Source organism: Colobus angolensis, unplaced genomic scaffold (genome assembly GCF_000951035.1).
Source record: "Colobus angolensis palliatus isolate OR3802 unplaced genomic scaffold, Cang.pa_1.0 Scaffold179, whole genome shotgun sequence".
NCBI classification, from domain to species: domain Eukaryota; kingdom Metazoa; phylum Chordata; class Mammalia; order Primates; family Cercopithecidae; genus Colobus; species Colobus angolensis.
In genome coordinates this window covers 4,105,339-4,126,092 of record NW_012114921.1, presented here as the reverse complement: position 1 = coordinate 4,126,092, position 20,754 = coordinate 4,105,339, and the positions used below count along the sequence as shown (strand labels likewise).

At 41.9% G+C, this 20,754-nt stretch overlaps 1 protein-coding gene across 1 annotated transcript in view; it reads right to left on the bottom strand.

Moving 5' to 3' along the window:
* The window catches only part of TENM4 (teneurin transmembrane protein 4), a 787,916-nt gene that overhangs the window by 632,930 nt on the left and 134,232 nt on the right, over positions 1 to 20,754 (bottom strand). The window contains exon 2 of the mRNA XM_011938905.1: positions 14,674 to 14,729. The gene's annotated coding sequence lies outside the window, so the exon portion shown is untranslated. The remainder of the gene's footprint in view (positions 1 to 14,673; positions 14,730 to 20,754) is intronic.

Genomic DNA, 20,754 nt, shown 5'->3' with positions numbered 1-20,754 from the left:
TCTTTTTCAGCATGTGGTCCAGAGGCCAATCTCTTATCTGTTATGAAGGAGAAAGTTTTGTTTCAGTGGAGTATTTATTCAGGCATTTGTGTGGAAATATTTAAAATTGGGGGAAAAAAATACTGCAGGAAAAAGGCAGGAATTATAGCATTCTGTCCCAGGCTGGGTCCCCAGCATTAAACACCTTGCCTGGCATAATGGCCAGAGACTCACTACCCTGTCCATAAGGAAATTTTCAAGCTTCAGTGCAGTGTTGTTTCTGGCATTTATAGGTTGTTGTTGTTGTTCTTCTGACACAAGCACATGATAAGGCATAACTGTTAGCTGTAGTAAGCCTTGTTCTTATCACCACCTTTTAAAGTTTTCCAAAATACAGGCAAGATTAACACAAATTCTTTATAAAACCCTTACAAGAAATACAAAAGGAGGGAGCCCTTCCCAACTCATTCTATGAGATGAGCATTATTCTGATAGTAAAATCAGACAAAGACATTACACACACAAATACAGATGAATATCTCCCAAAAATAGAAAAATATAAATTTTTATAAAAATATAAAAATCTTCAATAAGATAACATTGAATTGAATCCAACAACACATAAAAAGAACTATACACCATAACCAAGTGGGATTTATCAAGGAATTCAAGGTCGGTTTAACATATAAAAACCAGTCATTGCAATAGATCACATGAAGACCATAAAAGATAAAAACCACATGATTATGTCATTAGACACAGAAAAAGCATTTCACAAAATCTAACATCCTTTCATGAAAAAATACAACAAACTATAAATAGAAGAAATCCTTAACTTGATAGAGGCCATCTACAAAAAACTCACATCTAACATTGTACTTAATGGTGAAAGACTGAAAGCTTTCCCCCTAAGATTAGAAACAAGGCAAGGTGACTGCTCTCATCACTTCTTTGAATACTGTACTGGAGGTTCTAACCAGGAAAATTAGTTAACAACAAGAAATAAAGACATTCAGATTGGAGAAATGAAGAAATAAAACTATCTCTACCCACCAATGACAAGATCTTATATATATAAAATCCTAAGGAATCCACAAAAGAGCTATTAGAATAAACAAGTTCAGCAAGTTTGAAGGATACCAGATAAACGTACAATCAGTTGTATTTCTATACACTAGCAATGAACAATCCAAAAATGCAATCAAGAAAATAATTCCATTTATAATAGCATCAAAAAGAATAAAGTATTTAAGAATAAATGTAACAAAAGTGAAAGATTTGTAGACTAAATATTATAAAACAGATTAAAAAGAAATTAAAGCAGGCTTGAGTAAATGGGAAGATATCTCATGTTTGTGGATTGGGAGATTTAATATTTTTTGGATAAAAATAGTCACCAACTTTATTTATAGATTTAATGTATTCCCTACCAAAATCTCAGCTGGATTTTTTTTTTTTTTGTAGAAATGTACTAGTGTATCCTGAAATTTATATGGAAATGCAAGGAACACAGAATATTCACATAGTCCTTAAGAAGAACAAAGTTGGAGGAATCCCACATCTCAATGTCAAAATTTACTATGAAGCTACAGTAATCAAGATAGTGTGGTACTGGCATATAGAGTAGATATATAGATCAATGGAATCAAATTTAGAGTCTTGAAATAAACCCTCACATTTATAGTCATTTGATTTTTTGACAAGAGTACCAAGACAATTGAATAAGGAAAGAAAGTCTTCTCAGCAAATGATGCCAAGATAACTGAATATCCACATGCAAAAGAATGAAGTTTGCTCCAGACCTCACATAAGATAGAAGGATTAACTCAGAGTGGATCACAGATCCATGTGTAGATCTAAAAATATAAAACTCTTAATAGAAAACAGGAATAAATTTTCATTACTTTGGATTAAGCTATGGTTTCTTAGATGTGACACCAAAAGCACAAGTGACAAAAGAAAAAATATAGATACATTCGACTCTTTCAAAATGAAAAAGTTTTGTGCTTCAAAAGAATATTATCAAGAGAGTAAAAAGACAACTCACAGAATGAGAAAAAATTGCAAATCACATATCAGATAATTATATCCAGAATATATAAAGAACTCTTATAACTCAACAATAAACAACATAAAACCCAAATTAAAAAATAGGCAAAGGACTTGACTATTTCTCCAAAGAAGACAGAAAAAAATGCCGATAAGAACATGTAAAGATGCTGAATATCGGCCAGGCATGGTGGCTCACGCCTGTAATCCCAGCACTTTGGGAGGCAGATGTGGGCAGATCATGAAGTGAAGAGATCAAGACCATCCTGGCCAACATGGTGAAACCCTGTCTCTACTAAAAATGCAAAAATTAGCTGGGCATGGTGGTGGTGGTGGGAGTCTGTAGTCCCACCACTACTTGGGAGGCTGAAGCAGGAGAATTGCTTGAACCTGGGAGGCAGAGGTTGCAGTGAGCCAAGATCATGCCACTGCACTCTAGCATGACAACAGAGTGAGACTCTGTCTCAAAAAAAAAAAAAAAGAGATGCTGAATATCATTCATCATTAGGGAAATCCAAATCAAAGTCACAATAAGATGCCACTTCAAACCCACAAGGAAATAAAAAAGACATAAAAAGTATTGAAAAGGATGTAAAAAATTGGAAATGTCATACATTGCTGGTGGTATTGTGAAATGGCGAAGCTACATTTAAAAATAGATTGGCAGTTGCTAAAAATGTTCATCATAGAGTTGCCATATGACCTAGCAATATCACTGCTAGATATATACCCCAAAGAACCGAAATTTATGTCCACATAAAAACTTGCCCATGAATGTTCATAGCATCATTATTCATAATAGTTAAAAATGGAAATAACCTTTATGTCCATCAATTGATAAATAAACAAACTGTGGTATGTGTGTGTGGGTGGGTGGGTATGGGCATGGGTATATCAGGAATAAAGTATTGATTCATGCCGCAACATGGATAAACCTTGAAGACATTATGCTAAGTGAAAAAAAAAAAAAAAAACAGACACAAGGCAACATCTTGTATGATTCCTTTTATATACAAGGTTCAGAACAGTCAAGCCCATAGAGAGGGAGAAAGTAGATTAGTGGAGTGGTTGCCAAGGGCTGGGGCGAACAGGGTATGAGGAATGACTGCTAATGAGTACAGGTTTCTTTTTGGGGTGATGAAATGTTCTAAAGTTAGATTGTGGTGATGGTTGCACAACTCTGTGAATAGACTAAAAAAACACTGAATTGTTACTTTAAAAGGGTAAATTTTATAGCACGTGAATTATATCTCAATAATGCTGCTATAGAAAACAAATGCAAGAAACAGGCTATGGGGAATGTGGAAAAAATGGAAACAGCTGACTTGCTAGAAGTGGTGCAATGAAAGGTGATTGTATTTCTGTTTTCTTTTATTATTGTTTTCATGTTGTTTGCACAATAATAATGTGGAAAAAAAAGAGAAAGGGAGCGAGAGAAAATGAAATAGAGAATATGAACACTCGCTTTGGAGTCCAGGAGTCTAAGGCCATCATCCCTTGCTCTACTAGTTACTATGTATTCTGGATAAGTGGCTTCACCTTTGGCCTCAATTTTTGTTTTCTAGAAGTGGAAATAGGATGGGCGCGGTGGCTCATACATGTAATCCCAGCACTTTGGGAGGCAGAGGCGGGTGGATCACCTGAGGTCAGAAGTTTGAGACCAGCCTGGTCAACATGGTGAAACCCCATCTCTACTAAAAGTACCAAAAAAAAAAAAAAAAAAAAAATTAGCTGGGCGTGGTGGTGGGCACCTGTAATCCCAGTTGCTCGGGAGGCTGAGGCAGGAGAATCGATTGAACCCAGGAGGCAGAGGTTGCGGTGAGCTGGGGTTATGCCATGACACTTCAGCCTGGGCAACAAGAGTGAAACTCCGTCTCAAAAAAAAAAAAAAATTAAAAAAATAGAAGTGGAAATAACACTAACCTTATAGGACTGCTGTGAGGATTACATAAGCAGATATGAAGCAGGTACCCATGATTCTAATTTTCTTTCATCTTCATTTATTTCCTCAAACAATTATGGAGCATCTATTACGTAATTGGGAAATAGATGAATGAAGATTGGACCTCATTCTTAAACATCTTGGAATTTAGAGAGGAAAACAAACACATAAATAAATTTTAAAGGTTCATCAGGAAACTTGATAGCCACAAATAGCATGTTGGATAAGCTATCTGCATAGACCAAATACATTCAGGAAATTGTGTTGGGAGCTATTGGTGAAGGAGCCAGACCAAGAAATAAAAACTCATAGGAGATAGAATTTTACATTGGCATATGTTTGTTGCAAAGTGTGCTTGCATGTGTATTATCACATACAATTCTCAGAGAATGTTACTAAGGAAGGTAGTATTGCCCTACTTTATAAATGCGAAGACTAAATCTTGGAGAGGTCATGAGTGTTCTGGATTTATAAAACCAGCACATGGGGCAGGATGCCTCTCACTCTGCCCTGGTGGCCTCTTCTGAACATTCTTGGTTACATGCCACTAGAAAGGAAGATGGAATAGGTGAAGTACCAGTAAATGAAGAGGAATCTTCTCCAAGTCATGGCTGGTAGAAAGTACTGGGTATGGAACCTCGTCCCCTTAGGGTCCAGTGAGAAAGCATGCCAGATGACGACACTAGGACCCATCCAGCCCTGGGTCATCCAACAAAGATGTAATGCACTCCTTGAGGAAATATCCATGTTCTGTAGATCATGAATGTCTAGCAAACACTTCTCTAGCGATCACACTAAGTAATGAGTTGGGGGTGAGGAAGGGAAACAGGCATCATTTATAAAGCACCTACATTACACTCCCGGTTCCCCAATAAGTAGGGTGCTTGAGGCATTATAATGGCTATTTTCAACACTGACACTGAGGTAACACCGAGGACCAGAAAGGTCAAGTGACTAAGGTCACATAGCAAATCTGTAGCAGAGAAGAGAGTGAGGACTCAAATCAGCCCATCTTTTCACTCATCATGAGGATTCTAGATTCTTCCCTATGCAAAAAAGTCATTGTCTCAAGGGCAGAGCAACAAATTGTCAGAGCTCAGAAGTCACACTGCATCAGGAAGCTGTGGGACCCATGTCTGCTATTTAAGCAACACTGAAAACACATCAGCCCACGCCTTAAGGGTGAAGGAGTGGGATACTTAGCTGAATATCTGGTACAGAATAGGGCCTCAGTGGGTACCCCAACAGCCTAATTGATCTTTGGTTTCAATGGAACTGGCCCTCAGCTAAAAGCAAAAGACCTCTTTACCAAATACCTCTTTCTTGAAGGAGAAGGATGGCAGATATAGGCACAAGCATTCAGCACAGAAACCCAGGTGGGTCCACCTCTGAAGCTGCTAGGCTTTTGGCACCTGGCCAGCTGGACTGACCACAGTTCTCATTTATCAAGAGCCATAACCAGTCCATTACTTGGCTTCAGTGTTTCCCCAACCCATTGACCCTGACAGTGAGTTTGTGATCCCAAAGGCTTCTTACCACTGGAATATCTTCAGAAGTAAATGAAATGGTAAGCTAGTAGACTTCAAAGCCAGGCTGTGCCCAGCACTCTATACTCTGTTCAGTGAAAGCAGAAATGGCCCCAAATCACCCACTGGGGTGAAGTAACTCTTATCACTCTGCAGTGATTCACAATGACCTGCAGAATTGACAATCAAAGTATGTAGACTGCTCAACTGATTCCTCAGGGAACTCTGGCAAAGCTCAGTAAAGAGAATCCAGATTCTTGAAGAGATCATCCCAACAAAGATTTCAAAGGTACGGAAGAAAGAGCACAGGCTTTGGGAGACAACAGACCTATGATAAATCCCAGCTTATCTCCAGACCCATGGTAACGCCTGGCTCTGTCTCTTGCAAGACGTTACATCTTCTAAAAGCATCTTCAGAGAGCTAAGCATCAACTTCTTTACTAGCTAATGTGAATGTAACTTGCTGTTTTTATGGAGGCCAGAGGGGTTAAGCAGGTGGGCAGATTTAGCGGATGACTGGTAATATAAAACTAGGGGGAAGAAGGGATGTCTAAGCTGGGCTGTTGGTTGAAATAAGAATGGGTGAGGTGACAAGAGAGTGTGTGGTCAATAAAAAGAGGGAAAAAAATGAACCACAGGGAAAACTGCATTTACTAAGGTAAGGGGAAAATAAGTCAGAGCTTGAATGAAGTGTGGTGAGAGGGCATAATAAGGAAAAATAAGAGAAAATCTTGTCTTCCAGGAGACATACAGGGAATTGTCTAAGGTTTACCAACTGTTTGATCTTGAAAGAGCAATCATAACACTCAAGACTTATTATGACACCATCAATAAATGTTTCCTATACATGTAGAGGGCAAGGGTAGCAAATAGGGTCCTTTTTCATGAGCAAATTCCAGCTGATTGATAATGTGTATCTAAAGTATCGTGTTTGAAAAAATTCTGAGCCCTCATCTGAATGCAGTGGTAAAGAGTTGTTTCAACAGTGGTGTTTGCAGGGTAGTGGGAGAAAGAATGGCAGCCCACAGGCCAAATGTAGTTAATGCCACTCTGACTACCTCCTTTGGGACTGAGACACTCATTCCTCCAGCTGCAGAGACTTCTGCTGTTGGCTGCTGACGGGTATCAGTTAAGTCCCTCTCCAGGAATGGTCTTCAGCCCAAGAGAGCTGTCACCTGTGGGCAGTCCACAGCTGTTATTGCAGTGGGCAACAAGGCCAACTTGCTTTGACTCAATGTGAGACATCTGAAGACCATCCCAGCTCGAGTTCCCTGTGGAATCAGCTGACATTTTTGCTGTGATTGCCTTGCAGCTCAACTCTTCCCTTTCTTCCCTTACTCCCTTACAGGTGCTGATCCTAAGAGCATGCTCCAGTAAACTTTCTGCATGCAAATCTCTGTCCCAGAGTCTGGTTCTGGGGAATTCAACCTAATACATCAAGTATTTGCCATTCCTGCACAAACTATACCTTTCTCTGCTTAGCTAATAGTTTGTCATTTGTGTTTACTTACTCCTCAACAAAGGAAGACTCAACGTTAACCAAGGGGAATAATCTGTAATCCATTAGCTTTCTCTTTTTTCCTTGGTGGCAAGGTAACTCAAAGATAAGTTATCGATTCTGTCTTCTCTTTTGCCTAGGTTAGAGGTAAGTTTCTACATGTTTTCTTTTTTTTTTTAAGTAGAGACGGGGTTTTGCCATGTTGGCCAGGCGGGTCTTGAACTCCTGACCTCAAGTGATCCACCCGACTCAGCCTCTCAAAGTGTTGGGATTACACGCGTAAGCCACTGCTTCTGGCAGTTTCTACTTTAGTTAGACTTGGAGGCTCTCTAATCTATAAGTGATGGGTTGGCTCTATTCCTCTCATTCTCAGTCAGTTCTCCCAGCCTCCAACTCTAGAAGAGATAGCATGTATCCATGACTCACTTTTTAAAATCAAAGGTATCAGTTTAGATCAAAGTTATCAGTAGGAGGATGAACAATATGTGCTAATAACTCTCATTGGCATAATGCTTTCAATTTATATGTATGTAATATTTTATAAACATAGCAACTCTTTAAGGTTATTGTTATTTCTTTTGAGCAAAAGGAACAGGAAGGCTAAATGATTTCCCAAGTCACCTAGAAGACTTATTGCAGAACCTAGACTAGAATCTGGGTTTTTTGGCATCCAATCAATCCAGTCACAGGCAGAAAGTGTCCACCTCTGCTGCTTTCTTAGAAATCAGTGTGTGATTTCTAGAAAACAATGGAAGTGGCTCGGGAACTCCCCTCACCATCCCTCCCTTTGTACCATTGCAGTATCTGGGATCTCGGTGGTGATCACATCCTGGAACAAGCACTGATGAGCATCCTGTAATCCAGAAGATGATTTAACAGTCCAGTGCTAGAATCCCTTACACCACCACAACAAATGACTGTCTTGTTCCTGTTTGGACCATTTTATTGATGGGAAACTCATTATTCAGAAAGTGGCTTATTCTGTGTTCCCTCATCTGTACAACTGGAATGACACCAAACTGGGAAAGGTATGACATTTAAATGAGAGAATGAATGCAAAGCACATAGTAGGTACTCATAAGGAATCCTCCCAGAAAAGCTGGCACATCTTGCTCATTTAGAGCTGTTTGTTTGTAAAGCCATAGCTGAGTGAATCTGGAAGCCAGGTCCACAGGCAGGCAATGAAGCATGCTATCTGCCTGCTAAAGAGACATGCCAGGGGCTGGGATGGAAAAGACAAACTCCAGCTTTCAGATCTGCCACTGCAAGAAAACCAGGGATTTTGCTATGGTGCCGCTGGGTGGGTGGTGATGGTGGGGGTGGGGGGCAGCAGGTGGGCAGTAAACAAATAGCCAAATCCCACATGGCCATGTGGATTGGTGACATCCAGGTGACTCTGTGACCCTAGGATGGATGGGGAAGCACAGAAAACCGTTCTCAAAGACAACAAAACTGCTTTAGTCCTGTGTAGCGGTGGCTTGAAAGTTGATCACTGGTATGATATGCCTAAGTTAGGATGCAGCTGGCATGGAACAGCACGGGTTTCCTCTGTCCAAAGAAGATTTGCAAACAAGAGTACAGTTCAAAATATTTAATAACTGATGTGGTACAGGCACACTGCCAATGAGAATGGACATTGGCTACAATCAAACAGCATGGTCATGGGGGGTGTGTCAGCCAAACATCCACCCCGGAAACAAGGAAGCCCACCCTGCAAACAGTGAGAAGAGGATCTGCAGGGTGGGGGCCTAGAGGTCAGTAGAAAATCTGCCTATCTCCTATGGAAATCCCAGAGAGGATTTCATTAAACTCTCAGGGCTCTGGAGAGCAAGATTTAAAAGCCATTGCTGGGGCGGGGTAGGGGGAAGTAAGTGCCTTCAGTGTCCAGCTTCCAGGTCCAGTATTGTTACTCAAGTGTACAGGGCCAGCCTCCAAAAGGTCAAAGCCCTGGTTCCACCCAAAGACAAGTCCATGAAGGTTTGACAGGTCTTATTCTGTTAATTAGCATACCTCTCCCTCTGCCAATGAGTGTTCATATGTAGTCTCCCCAAGCACTTGTTCCTGTTCTAGCTTTTATAGATGAGGGCACTAGCACTCCTCACTGCAATTCCAGGACTTAGAACACAGCCTTAATTCATGCAGATTGAGCTCTGGTGCTGGCAGGAGTCAGGGATCAGAATCCTAGTCCTGCCCAGGTTGTCCAGAGCCACTCCAAGCCCCTCTCTTTCCCAGCTCAAATGTGTCTCCTGGCTGCTGGGCTTTCACTAAGAGCACATGTTCCTGCTACCTTCTGAATGAAGTCACAAGGGGTCAATTAGCTTGCAGCAATGAAGCCAGCATACTGTTTCTTCAGCTTGCATAAGATGAAGCTCCCCATGATGAAACAAGTCACTGGTCCATGAGGTCTTGGGGGAAGGCACTAGAAGCAAAAGCCCTCCCTTGAGAGCAATGCACCAAGACCTCCCCTTTCTCCTGTCCTTAACCACCAGTGAGCATGCTGTAGTGGACTTGCCAAACCCAAGAAATACTCCCAGTAAATGCCAATGAAACATTTCCCCACTGTTCTCCATAGAGCTTAAAAGATTGTACCTCTCGAGGCTGATTTTGCCCCTACCTGTGTCTTACATATTGGGTTTGTTCCCCAGTAAGTCACCTTCTTATGGCTAATTCTATTAGTGGCTTTTCATGCTGTCTTTCATACATGACTACAGCTTCCCAGCCTTCACCAGCTTTGCCTCTTCTAAATGGAAACCTCACATAGCCCTGCATTAGAAGGCACTGGATTTGAATGACAGCTTCCCAGTAATTCTCGGAAGGAGCCTATGGGCATCGGCTGTGGCTAGGGCACATGCAGGAACACCTGCAGGAGGCCAATACATCTGGGTGAGACATTAATCACCAAGCTTTCATGTCAGTCAAGCTGGGTCCCATTCCCAGCTCAGCCACTTACCAGCTATGTAACATGGGAAAGTTATTCAAAACTCTTTGAGGTCTTTTATTTAGTGTAAAATGGTTTTAATAATAGTATCTATCTTATAGGGTTGCTTTGAGAAATAAGCAAAATCATATACATAAGGCACTTAACACTATGCCTAGGAAACAGCCATTGAGCCGTTGTCAATATTGTTAATCATTCATTTATCAATCAGTTGCTATAAATTCTGTACCCTGTTAAGGGCTGAGACTCCCAATTTCTGCCCTCAGAAACCTCACAGTCTGATGGGAAAGGACCACAGGAGAACCAGCAGTTAGGATTCAGGATGGTCAGTACTTTATTAATAACCACTTTTTAAAACGCTATCACTAATGGGTGACAACCATTTTTTGCTAGCCCCCATGTGCTACATGCTTATGTAAGTCAAGTGCATAAGCTTTCTAGTCTAAATACATGAGTTCAAATCCCAGCATTACCACTGAATAATTATGAAATCTTGGGCACATCAATTAACTTATTTGAAACTTATTTATTTCATCTTATAAATAGGTATAGAAGTTATAAAAAATAGGATGGGCATGGTGGCTCACACTTGGCAACACAGTAAAACCCCATCTCTACTAAAAACAAAACAATTAGCCAGGCATGGTGGTATGTGCCTGTGGTCCTAGCTACTCAGGAGGCTGAGGCAGGAAGATCACTTGAGCCCAGACGTTTGAGGCTGCAGTGAGCTGTGATCACATTATTGCACTCCAGCCTGGATGACAGAGTAAAACACTGTCTCTTGAAAAAAAAAAAAAAGAAGTTAGGAAAAAAATATATGTAAGATGTCACTAGAGTGTCTTGTATATGGTAGGTGCTTCATAAATGTCTGTTGGCTAGAGTTGAAGTGCAGTGCCTAAGGAGTGTTTGGAAAATGCATGCGAGATGGCTATTGTTCCCCACCCCTAGAAAGTCTGTCTGGGTGGCTTTGAAGGCCCAGGCAACATGTTCACCTAGGCTGTGAGACGGGATTGTGATGCTCAGTTGCTTACCTGGTTTGGACCCTGCTCTGAGCCAATGACTGCAGTCACAGGGACCAGAGGCTGGCACACCAATGGGGTTGCTGGCAAGATAGGCAGAAGGTTCTAAATAGGGCAGAACCTCCAGGATCAAGGTAGATAATGGGCATGGGTGTGTAGGCAGAAAGAGGTTCTGAGCTCTCCCAGGCATCCCTAGTTTTGTATACCCCAGCCTCACATCATTGCCAGGATGGCTTATGCTTGCTCCAGGTCAGGCCTTCAGGGGCTGACAGTAGGCACGTCACATCATATTTCTCTTTGTCCCAGAGAGAGCAATCCTAGTCCTGCCTTTAATGCATGGCTAATGAAATAATCAAATACAAAAGAACCTTGCAAAATATAAAGCACTACAAAAATAAGGCATTATCATTACTGACATCATGACTACTACTACTGCTGCTACAATTACAACTACTAATGACCACTATGATTTATCAGTCTCTATGTGTCAGTTATATTTTAAGATAATCACAAATCATCCCTATAGCCAATTTAGATAAATGATGAAGAAATTGAGGCTGAAAGAAACAAGGCTACTACCAGCCCCATTATTGACTTTACATGAATTTGAAAAAAGATGTCTCTTCTTCTGGGCAGATGTAGCCCCTCTGGGACACACGGCTCGGGAGGTGGAATGCAGGCTGGCTTTTAGCCCCCAGTAGCCCTTGAATAAGCAGGCTGGTGCAGGACACACCCTCATCATCAGTTTTCTGCATCTCACAGAGAAGGTGAGTGGGCTGGTTTAGTAAGAAGCTAAGTTGGGGGCCAGGCGTGGTGGCTGATGCCTGTAATCTCAGCACTTTGGGAGGACGAGGTGGGTGGATCATCTAAGGTCAGGAGTTCGAGATAAGCCTGGCCAACATGGTGAAACCCTGTCTCTACTAAAAATACAAAAATTAGCTGGGGGTGGTGGCGGGTGCATGTAATCCCAGCTAGTTGGGAGGCTGAGGCAGGAGAATCACTTGAACCTGGGAGGTGGAGGTTGCAATGAGCCCAGAACCCGCCACTACACTCCAGCCTGGGTGACAAGAGTGAAACTCCGTCTCAAAAAAAAAAAAAAAAAGACGCTAAGTCAAGACATAAATGCAGGCGTGTTCCATTACACAAAGCATGGGTACCCCAGGTGGGCAATTGCTGCCTGGAGCCAGCATCTTCTACGTAGACCACAAACACTGACTGGCCCTCTAGACGTTCAGCCCTGTGCTGCTATTGTGGGATGCACAGGATGACACAGATAGGAGCTCATACCCCAGGGAGCGCATTGCCTCTGAGAAGGAGCAGAGGTACTCCTGCTCAGAATACACCAGCCCCAGAACTGAGACAGTGCCCAGAGAGGAACAAAACCGAACAAACCCAGTCCTGTTATGCGAATGAACATTCTTGTAGCAGGGCTTGATAAGCCTGTTGCTAAGCCTACCTTGCTTCCTGTCACTGAGCACCTGGCTCTTGGCTCAGGAAAGATAATCACTCTGGGAACCAGCTCTCCTCAGGAGACCTGGCAGAATGCTCGCAGTCCAGGGCAAAACCTGCCTTTCAACAGAGCTTCACCTCCTCCCATGTCAGACAAGGGGAAACTCAACCCATAAGGGAAAGGGTTTGCACACACACAGCCCTGCTGAGAGCCTGCAGTAGTAAGTGACCGCCCCGAGAAAGGAAGGAGCCCCAGCTCTCCCAGCTCAGAGTGCTTCCTGAACAAAGAGCCTAAGTGTCCTGCCGTGACAACTCGAGACACGGGACACTCCGGTTCCAGGAGCACCTGCAGCTATCATCTGTCAGTCCCGACACCAGCACTGTTTGTGCTGAGGTTCAAGCAAAGAGATCAGACAAGCACTGGGGTGGGAGTGGGGGCTGCAGAGGGCAGGTGAGGGGGAAAAGGCTTTGGAGAGACCAATATGAATAGCAGGCATTTTTGTCTGACCCCAAAGAAGAGGGCAAGGGAGAGCTGTGATCTGAGCCAAGATGAAAGAGTGATTGGCCTCCTGTACTAATCAAAGAGTTTAATGAGGCTTATTAAAAGCCCATTTCTAGGTGTTGTTGAAAAATTACACCCGTGTGTGTGTGTGTGTGTGTGTGTGTGTGTGTGTGTTTTAATAAGAACTGCCTTCTAGGGATTAAACACACACATACTCCCCAAAAATCCCATATCCCACACATTCAGTCACATTCCCACAAAACCTGCGTATCATGTACATTACAGCATTCTGGGTGCATCTACATCAACCATGGTCACAATTCACAACATCCACATGTATTGTAAGACATAAAAGCCAGATCACTGAGGTCATTCATGCACCTTTTGAAATTACAGATGTTGAGGGAACTCTAGAGCTTCATCCTCAAGGAGTTGTCATCCACATAAACAAACAGCATAGCCTCTAATCCACAGCATTCTCTGTGTCTTGCCTGAGGCAAGACAACTCAGCAAAAGCAGAAGCTACCAGGCTTGCTTTAGAGTCCAGGATCATTAAGCTTTGGTAAAAAAGCAGCAGTTTTACAGCAAGGTCACTGCACAAGAAGGGGCTGGGGGGGCTGTGTCACTCCTTCCACCCATGGTGGATTCTCTCTGATATGCTAAATCCCAGCCACTTGGTAGAGCCAGTCCCGGGCCTGGAGCAGGTTTCCCTTGGTTCTCAGCTTATTGCAAGCTCACAGCTGCCTTCACTCTCAGGCAGAGAAAACATTGCTTTCTGGAACAATCAGCTAGATGCAGAAAAGAATCCCTTGCAGAAAATTATCCCACCACCAGAGTGGTTCTGATCTCCCCAACATGATACTCACTGCCAAGGGGTAGAATGCAACAATGACCATTCAGACGCTACAATTACCAGGTGGAACAGTCTGCTGTTATTAGAAACAAATGTTTTGGAATTAGTAAATCTGGGTTTCAAGCCTAGCTCTCATTCCTTACTCAAGGTATGCCTTTGGCCCACTCTTTCAGCCATCGTTTTCTCCTTTGCAAAATGGCAGTAACGACTTCCTTCTACCTTATAGAATTGTGGGAAAGATCACAAAGTACCCTTCAGACTATATACCCCAAAGCAGATGCTAGAAATTCTCATAATGAGACAATAATGGGAAAATGGAGGAACTCATTGATTGGGTTGTGAACTCCTCAAGGGCCTATGTTGTATTTATCTTGTTCTCAGTGCCCAGTGCTGAGGCTGGGACTAAATACCCTGGGGAAAAACAGTGTGAAAGCAAGCAAGTAGAATGAGTGAATCCACGAGTTAAGTGGCTTGCCTAAGGTCACAGAGCAGGTCATTGCAGGACTTGAGCCCAGAAGTCTTGACCACACTAGTCCAGAGCTCTCTACTCTGGATGTATCAAACAGTTGGGTCTATTGAAGGGAGAGTGTCACAACAACTGCAGCATGGACCAGTTTTCAATAAGCCCCACTATTCCCAGAGAAAGACCCAATGTTGGCCAGGTATGGCCTAAAAGGACTTCACAGACTCACTTGTTAAACATGTCAACTCCACACTGGGAACAAACAGAAGCCACAAGTGCAAGTAATACTCAATTGCCTCAAACCGGCTCATCTTATTTAATGACTTGTGCAATACTGACTTGAATTGCACAAAACAGGAAAGTCACAAGCCTGGGACAATCGATCTGGCAGGGGTTAGGTCTTGTAGACTGGAAGCATATCGTGTTTTGGGTTCACTTTCAGCATCATTACTTACCTACTGACCAAGTGTCCGAGAGATCACTAGCCCTCTCTGATTCTCAGTTTGTCCATCTGCAAAACAAGAAGACAAACACAATTAATTCCTTGAGATCGCTGGACTAAAATGCATCACAGGTTTTATGCCTAGAATTGGTTACCAACTACCTACGATTCCAGGTAACTGGAAAACCTGAGTGGTCAGGCGCTGCAAAATAACTAAAACATGAAACGCAATAATAAATTAAGCATGACAATGAATAGTTATGTGTCAAGCAGGACGCTCGCTGATGGTGCCCAACTCTCGGCGCAGAAAATTCAGCCTTCCAGTCATTTGGGCACTTTGTACTTTTCATAGATGTCAAAATATAAAAGACCGTTAAAAAATACCAGGAGAAATAAAGCAAAGAAAAGGGCCACAATCTCGACACATTCACTTCCAACAATTTGGGCTTTTTTTTTTTTTTTTTTTTGCTTTTTTCTTTTTCCTTCTATACATAGAGTTTACCATTTTTCAGTGCAGAGGTTATCAAGATATACTATATTAAAAAGCACCATGCCAATCATAATTTCCCTCTCTTGCCACCAGTGTTAGGCCATGACCGTTGACCATTGCCCTTATTAACTCATTTTCCTTCCCATCCTTTTCATCAGTTTCCCCAAGGCCTTTCCAGGTGTGTGGTCAGGTCTCTGACAGGCACTGTCCATACCTGAGCCCAGAACAGTAAGAAGCAAGCAATCTGTTGGAGTCCTCGGACTGGCCTTTCCCTAGTCTAGGTTCAGTTGCCTCATCTGAAAAATAGGGAATCTGGACCGGCTGGTCACAGATACCCTTTTTAACTTGAAAAAGCAAGGCTAAGGAAAAGAGAAGGAAACTCATATATTTGAGTCCCTACTATGTGATAGCTATTGAGCTAATAATACCTACAGATATGATTTCATGATCCTTATAACCACCCTGGGAGATTTTATAGGCAAGAAAACTGCAGCTCAGCAAGGCTCAGCAAGCCGTCTAAGGCCTAATGCCATAATTTTGGTACCCCATTCATATTTTTGCCATACCCATGTGTCACCTCTACTATCATTTACTAATTTTCCCAAATCAATTCATATTTTTTCTTAACCATATTTTTAAATAATTTTCAAAAAATATTTCTGCAGCTCTATTTCTGCCCTTTCTCTCCTATGAACAGCAACCTCGCGACTAAGACAGGTTCTGTAATCACAAAATGGTTGCTAACAGTATGAAGGAATTTGTCATTGAAACCATTCGAACAATAGGAAGTCATAGGTGTAAGGTGCTGTGTGTATATATATACATACACATATATATACACACACACATATACACACACACATACACACACACAATTTATTAAAATAAATTTTGGAGTTGAAAACGCTCATCCATGTACTATGCCAACTCCCAGTGGTGCCCCTACTACACTTCGGGGAGCTGGTCTGAAGTCCTTCAATGCACTGTGACTTGAGAACTGAAGTCTTTCATCTTTCAAAGCTGAAATCGTAAAAACGCCTAATACTTAGTCTATGTCAAGAAAGTCACCAGGGTCACACAGCTAGTAACTGAAGGAGCCGGGACCAGGCCTCTGCTTGCCTGCTTCTAACCCAACCCAGTGCCCCAGGAGCGCACTCAGCTTCCGTCCCCCTCCTCATACCCCAGATATGCAATTCTGTGCCATATGGCCACCAATTAAGTTGTTTTCAAATCCAGGCAGGGTCATCCTGTTTTGTTATGTTGTCCTCAGCTCTTCCATAAAGTGACTAGATTATATCGATACTTATTTACATTCCCAAAAGGGCGCTTTAGTATAAAGCTGCATCATTTCTAAAACCATGTTTTGAAAATATGAACTGAAAGTGATTCTTTCTTCAATGATCCAAAATAGTAACTGAGGAAATAGAAAAGGCTGATAACCTAATACCCAGGAATGCCATTGCCACTTCAAATGAGTATAAAATCCCAAGCCGGTGAGGGGAAGTGGGAGAAAGTGACAAAGTGACTGTACTGGACACTGATCGAAGCTGTTGTCTAGTGTCTTTTTAAAGCTCTAAGCTTCCATTTCCTGTCATCTGGTTTTAAATTAATTGGCATGAATTTTTTATGACCAGAGAGCAAACAGGTTGAACATCCCATAGAACTGGGTTGGGCTTGCTTTCTGCTGAGCTGCCCATTTCTGCACTGAATATGAGCTACAAACTGTACAGAAACAGGAACACAAACAGATCCCCCTATTCATTCTCTGTCCAATGACACCTCTTCCAGGAAGCCTTCTCCCACCAACCAGAGTCAGAATTAGTCCCCCCTCCTCTGGCTTCCCTCACAGCAACACTTATTACAGACTCTGTTACACTGCAGTCACACATTGTTTTCTTTTTTTAAAAAAGTATTTTCTTTCTATTTACTAAATACAATAAAAACTCAACACCGTCAATATGATTTTAGATATAATTCCTTTTAAGCCTTTTTGTATGAATACTTACACACACAGACATCCACACAATGTACATTCAGATGTTTTACAAACTGAGATCATACCATACAAGCTAATTTTAATCTATCTTTAATTTAGTAAAATAGCATGCTTTTCAATGGTTGCATAGATTTATAATTAATATCCTACTGATGGACATAGTGTTGTTTCTAATTTTTCACTAGTGTAAATGCTCTAATATCTTTGTACATATTTCTTGTAGGGTTGTTTGATTATATGCTTCTACTGTATTGCTTAACATTTAAAAAAATTATAGCTGCTCCTCACCTGAATGTATCACTTGTCATTTTTACCAGCAGTATATGAACATGCCAATTCCTCTCGCCCTCATAAATATTAGGCATTAGCAAACTTTAAAACATCTCTATTGATGCGATAGGTAAATGGTACCTAATTATTTTAATCTGCCTCTCTTGAATATCAGTTAAATATCTTTCTCTCGGTTTCTTGCTCATCACACTTCTTCTTTGGGAATTGCATGTTCACTGTGCTTTACTCATTGTGGGTGTTAGTCTCTCTTTGGTTGCTACATGAGAGTTTGCTATTTGTCTTTTATCCTGATGATTTTGTAGCTTGCTTCCAGTATGTCTAATCACAGTAAAGGGTACCAACATCTACTAGTTGTTCCCACCAGAATTCTGGGTACCTATTTTGACACCCCCCACCAAGTCACTACTCACAGCCTATCAGTCACCAAATCCTATCAGTTCTACCTCCTAAATACACCTTAATTTGGCTCCTTTCCCTCCCTCTCCAGCACCACACCCTCATTCATGACACCATCATCTCTCTGGGGGACTTCCGCAGTGGCCTCCCACTAGTCTCCCACATCTTCTACTCCAATTCTCTCACCACCTCAAGCCAGAAGGATTTTTTTAATGCAAATTGGGTTATATTTTCTGCCTAACACTTTCTGGCAGTTTCCTATTCTACTGAAGATAAAATCCAAAGTCCTTCATGTGTTCCTGTGCCTCATAAGGCTGCTTCCAGAACCTGGCTTCTGTACTGCTCAGGTATGCAGATACATCCATCTGCCCCACAGTCTCTGTAACTGAGCCAACTGGCCCCCTTTCAGGCTTGCAAATGGATCAAGACCCTGGGTGCTGCTCCCTCGGGCTGAAAGGTTGTTTGCTCTCCTCTCTGCCTGGCTGACCCAAATGAACCCTTCAGGCTTCTCAACTCCAATGCTGTCTCCTCTGAGAAGCCCTGAACCCCCAAGTTAAATAAGCCCCTCTGACTATTTGCTAGGATTTCCTTTGCAGCACATCTCACAATTGTATTTAAGCACTGTTTGGCATGGTTGGTTTAATGAGAACCAGGCTGTACGCTCTATGAATGACATGGTTTGAATCTGTGTCCCCACCCAAATCTCATGTCAAATTGTAATCCCCAATGCCACAGGCAGGGCCTAGTGAAAGGTGATTGGATCATGGGGTGGATTCTCATGAATGGTTTAGCACTATCCTCTTAGTACTGTCCTCTTGATGATGAGTTCTCTTGGCATCGCCCCCCGTGCTCCCTCTTCCTCCTGCTCCAGCCATGTGAAGTATCGGCTTCCCCTTCGCCTTCCGCCGTGATGGTAAGTTTCCTGAGGTCTCCCCAGAAGCCCAGCAGATGCAAGAACAGACTAATACAATCAGGACAGAGTCTTGATATCTCTTGTCTACCACTGTCTATGCAGAATTTAGCATGGTACTTAGCACATACTAGGCACTCATTGAATACTTGCTGGATTACTTTCTTTAAAAATATATTTTAAAAATATTTAAATAACCTATCTATTTCAAGGATCAAGCAATCACCTCTAGGTTTTCACAGAAATTAACACAGGTCTTCATACAGAAAGCAGCTCCGGTGACAAACCAGTCCTGTCTTCAAATGTGCAGGGTCTAATTTAACGGTCTATTCATGAAGGACTGTTCCATTTCTCTCCATGTACAAAACTCAAAGCCCTGGCTTGGGCAGCCACAAGAACACTATGGTGAAAGTATCTGAAAAAGCCCATGTCTCATGCTTTTCTGCAGCTCCTTCCTCTCTCCACCCTATGTTTTGCCTCTATTCAATGAATGCCTTATCTTAAATGGACTTAATTTCAAATTATATATTATATCTAATATAGTATACCAAATTATATCTAATTCACTGCCTTCTCTCCCAACATTTTAAAACCAATTTACATTACTAGCATGATTGACTTGATGGTTCTCTATAGATCAATACCTATATTTATGAATATTTTCTTAAGTTACTTTCTTGAATTAATTGTTGGTCAGAGAGGCTCAGTACTTCCCTAGCGACATCTCTTTCCTGCTCCCTGAGTCTACCTTGTGCTCAATTCAGCATTTAGTTCACTGAACTAACTGAAATTGTACTTCCCCACTTTCCTATAGGGGCTCCAGGATGTAAGTCAGAGATCGGGCTGTGGTGCGGAGCCACCATTTCTTCTCAAGCTCACCACAAAGTACCTTGGGCATAATGATCAGTTGCATGTAAGGTGTTGATGCCCTCACTTTGGTCATCTTAGGCCACTAACATACTAGTGCAAGGAGTAGAAGGAGGTCAGCAGGTCAGAGATTTGCTGGGGCCTATTATGTAGGGCTTAGGAACTCACTCATGCCAAGGAGGCACAGGATAAGAATGAAAGCTCATTTCCTGCCCAGGAAGAAATTGGGTTTTAGTTGGGAAGACAAGACCAAGATGCAGTAAATAGTCTTGGCCTTGTCTATGTCTGAAGGCTCCTCCCTTCAAGATTCTGCTTCAAGAATCTGCTTCAAGATTCCTTTTATTTAAGCATCCCTCTATACAGAGTGTCCTTCTTCAGCTAAAGATCCCAGGAAGAGGAACTGGAATAACTGGTGAGGTCCACTAGGTCTTTGTTAAATGCTGCATTGGCTCTGGAATCAGAGTTTGGATTTGACCCCTGGTTCTATTTCCTCCTCTCTGGGTGACTTTGGGTGGCATATTTAACCTCCCTAAGCCTCTGTGTTTTCATTTGAAATGTGGGGATAGTAAAAGTACCTACCCCTGGGTTGCTGCAGTACTTATGTGTCTATGACCTAGCAAAGGCTCAACGAATGTTGGTGAATATTATTCTAATTGCTAGACTGTGATAATCTTAGTTAACAATAAGTTATTTACTGTGTACCAGACATTGTCCTAAGCACTTTACAATATTTAACTCATTTAACTCTTATAAATAATTCTGTGAGTGAAGCACTATTATTTGCCTCATTTTATAGATAGAAACTGGGGTAGTGAGAGGCTAACAAAATTGCCTGAAGTCACAAAATAAATGTTGGAGCCAGGATTTTGAACCCAGGCAGTCTGGCTCCAGAAGTCATGCTCTAAACTGTTAGACTATTAATCATCATAATAATTATATAATGACTTACTATAATTTTTAGTTACTAATAATCACTATTCATTGTTATTAATGATGGGTGGCTGGCCCACTCATATAGGTCCCCAGGCAGCTGGGGTGATTGGGATGGGGTTTGGGCTGGTAGGGTGTTTGGAAGCTATCCAAGCTCACTGAAGTTCAAAAGAGTCTTCCGGTTGCAGGCAGGAACCAAGGATATGAACAGAAA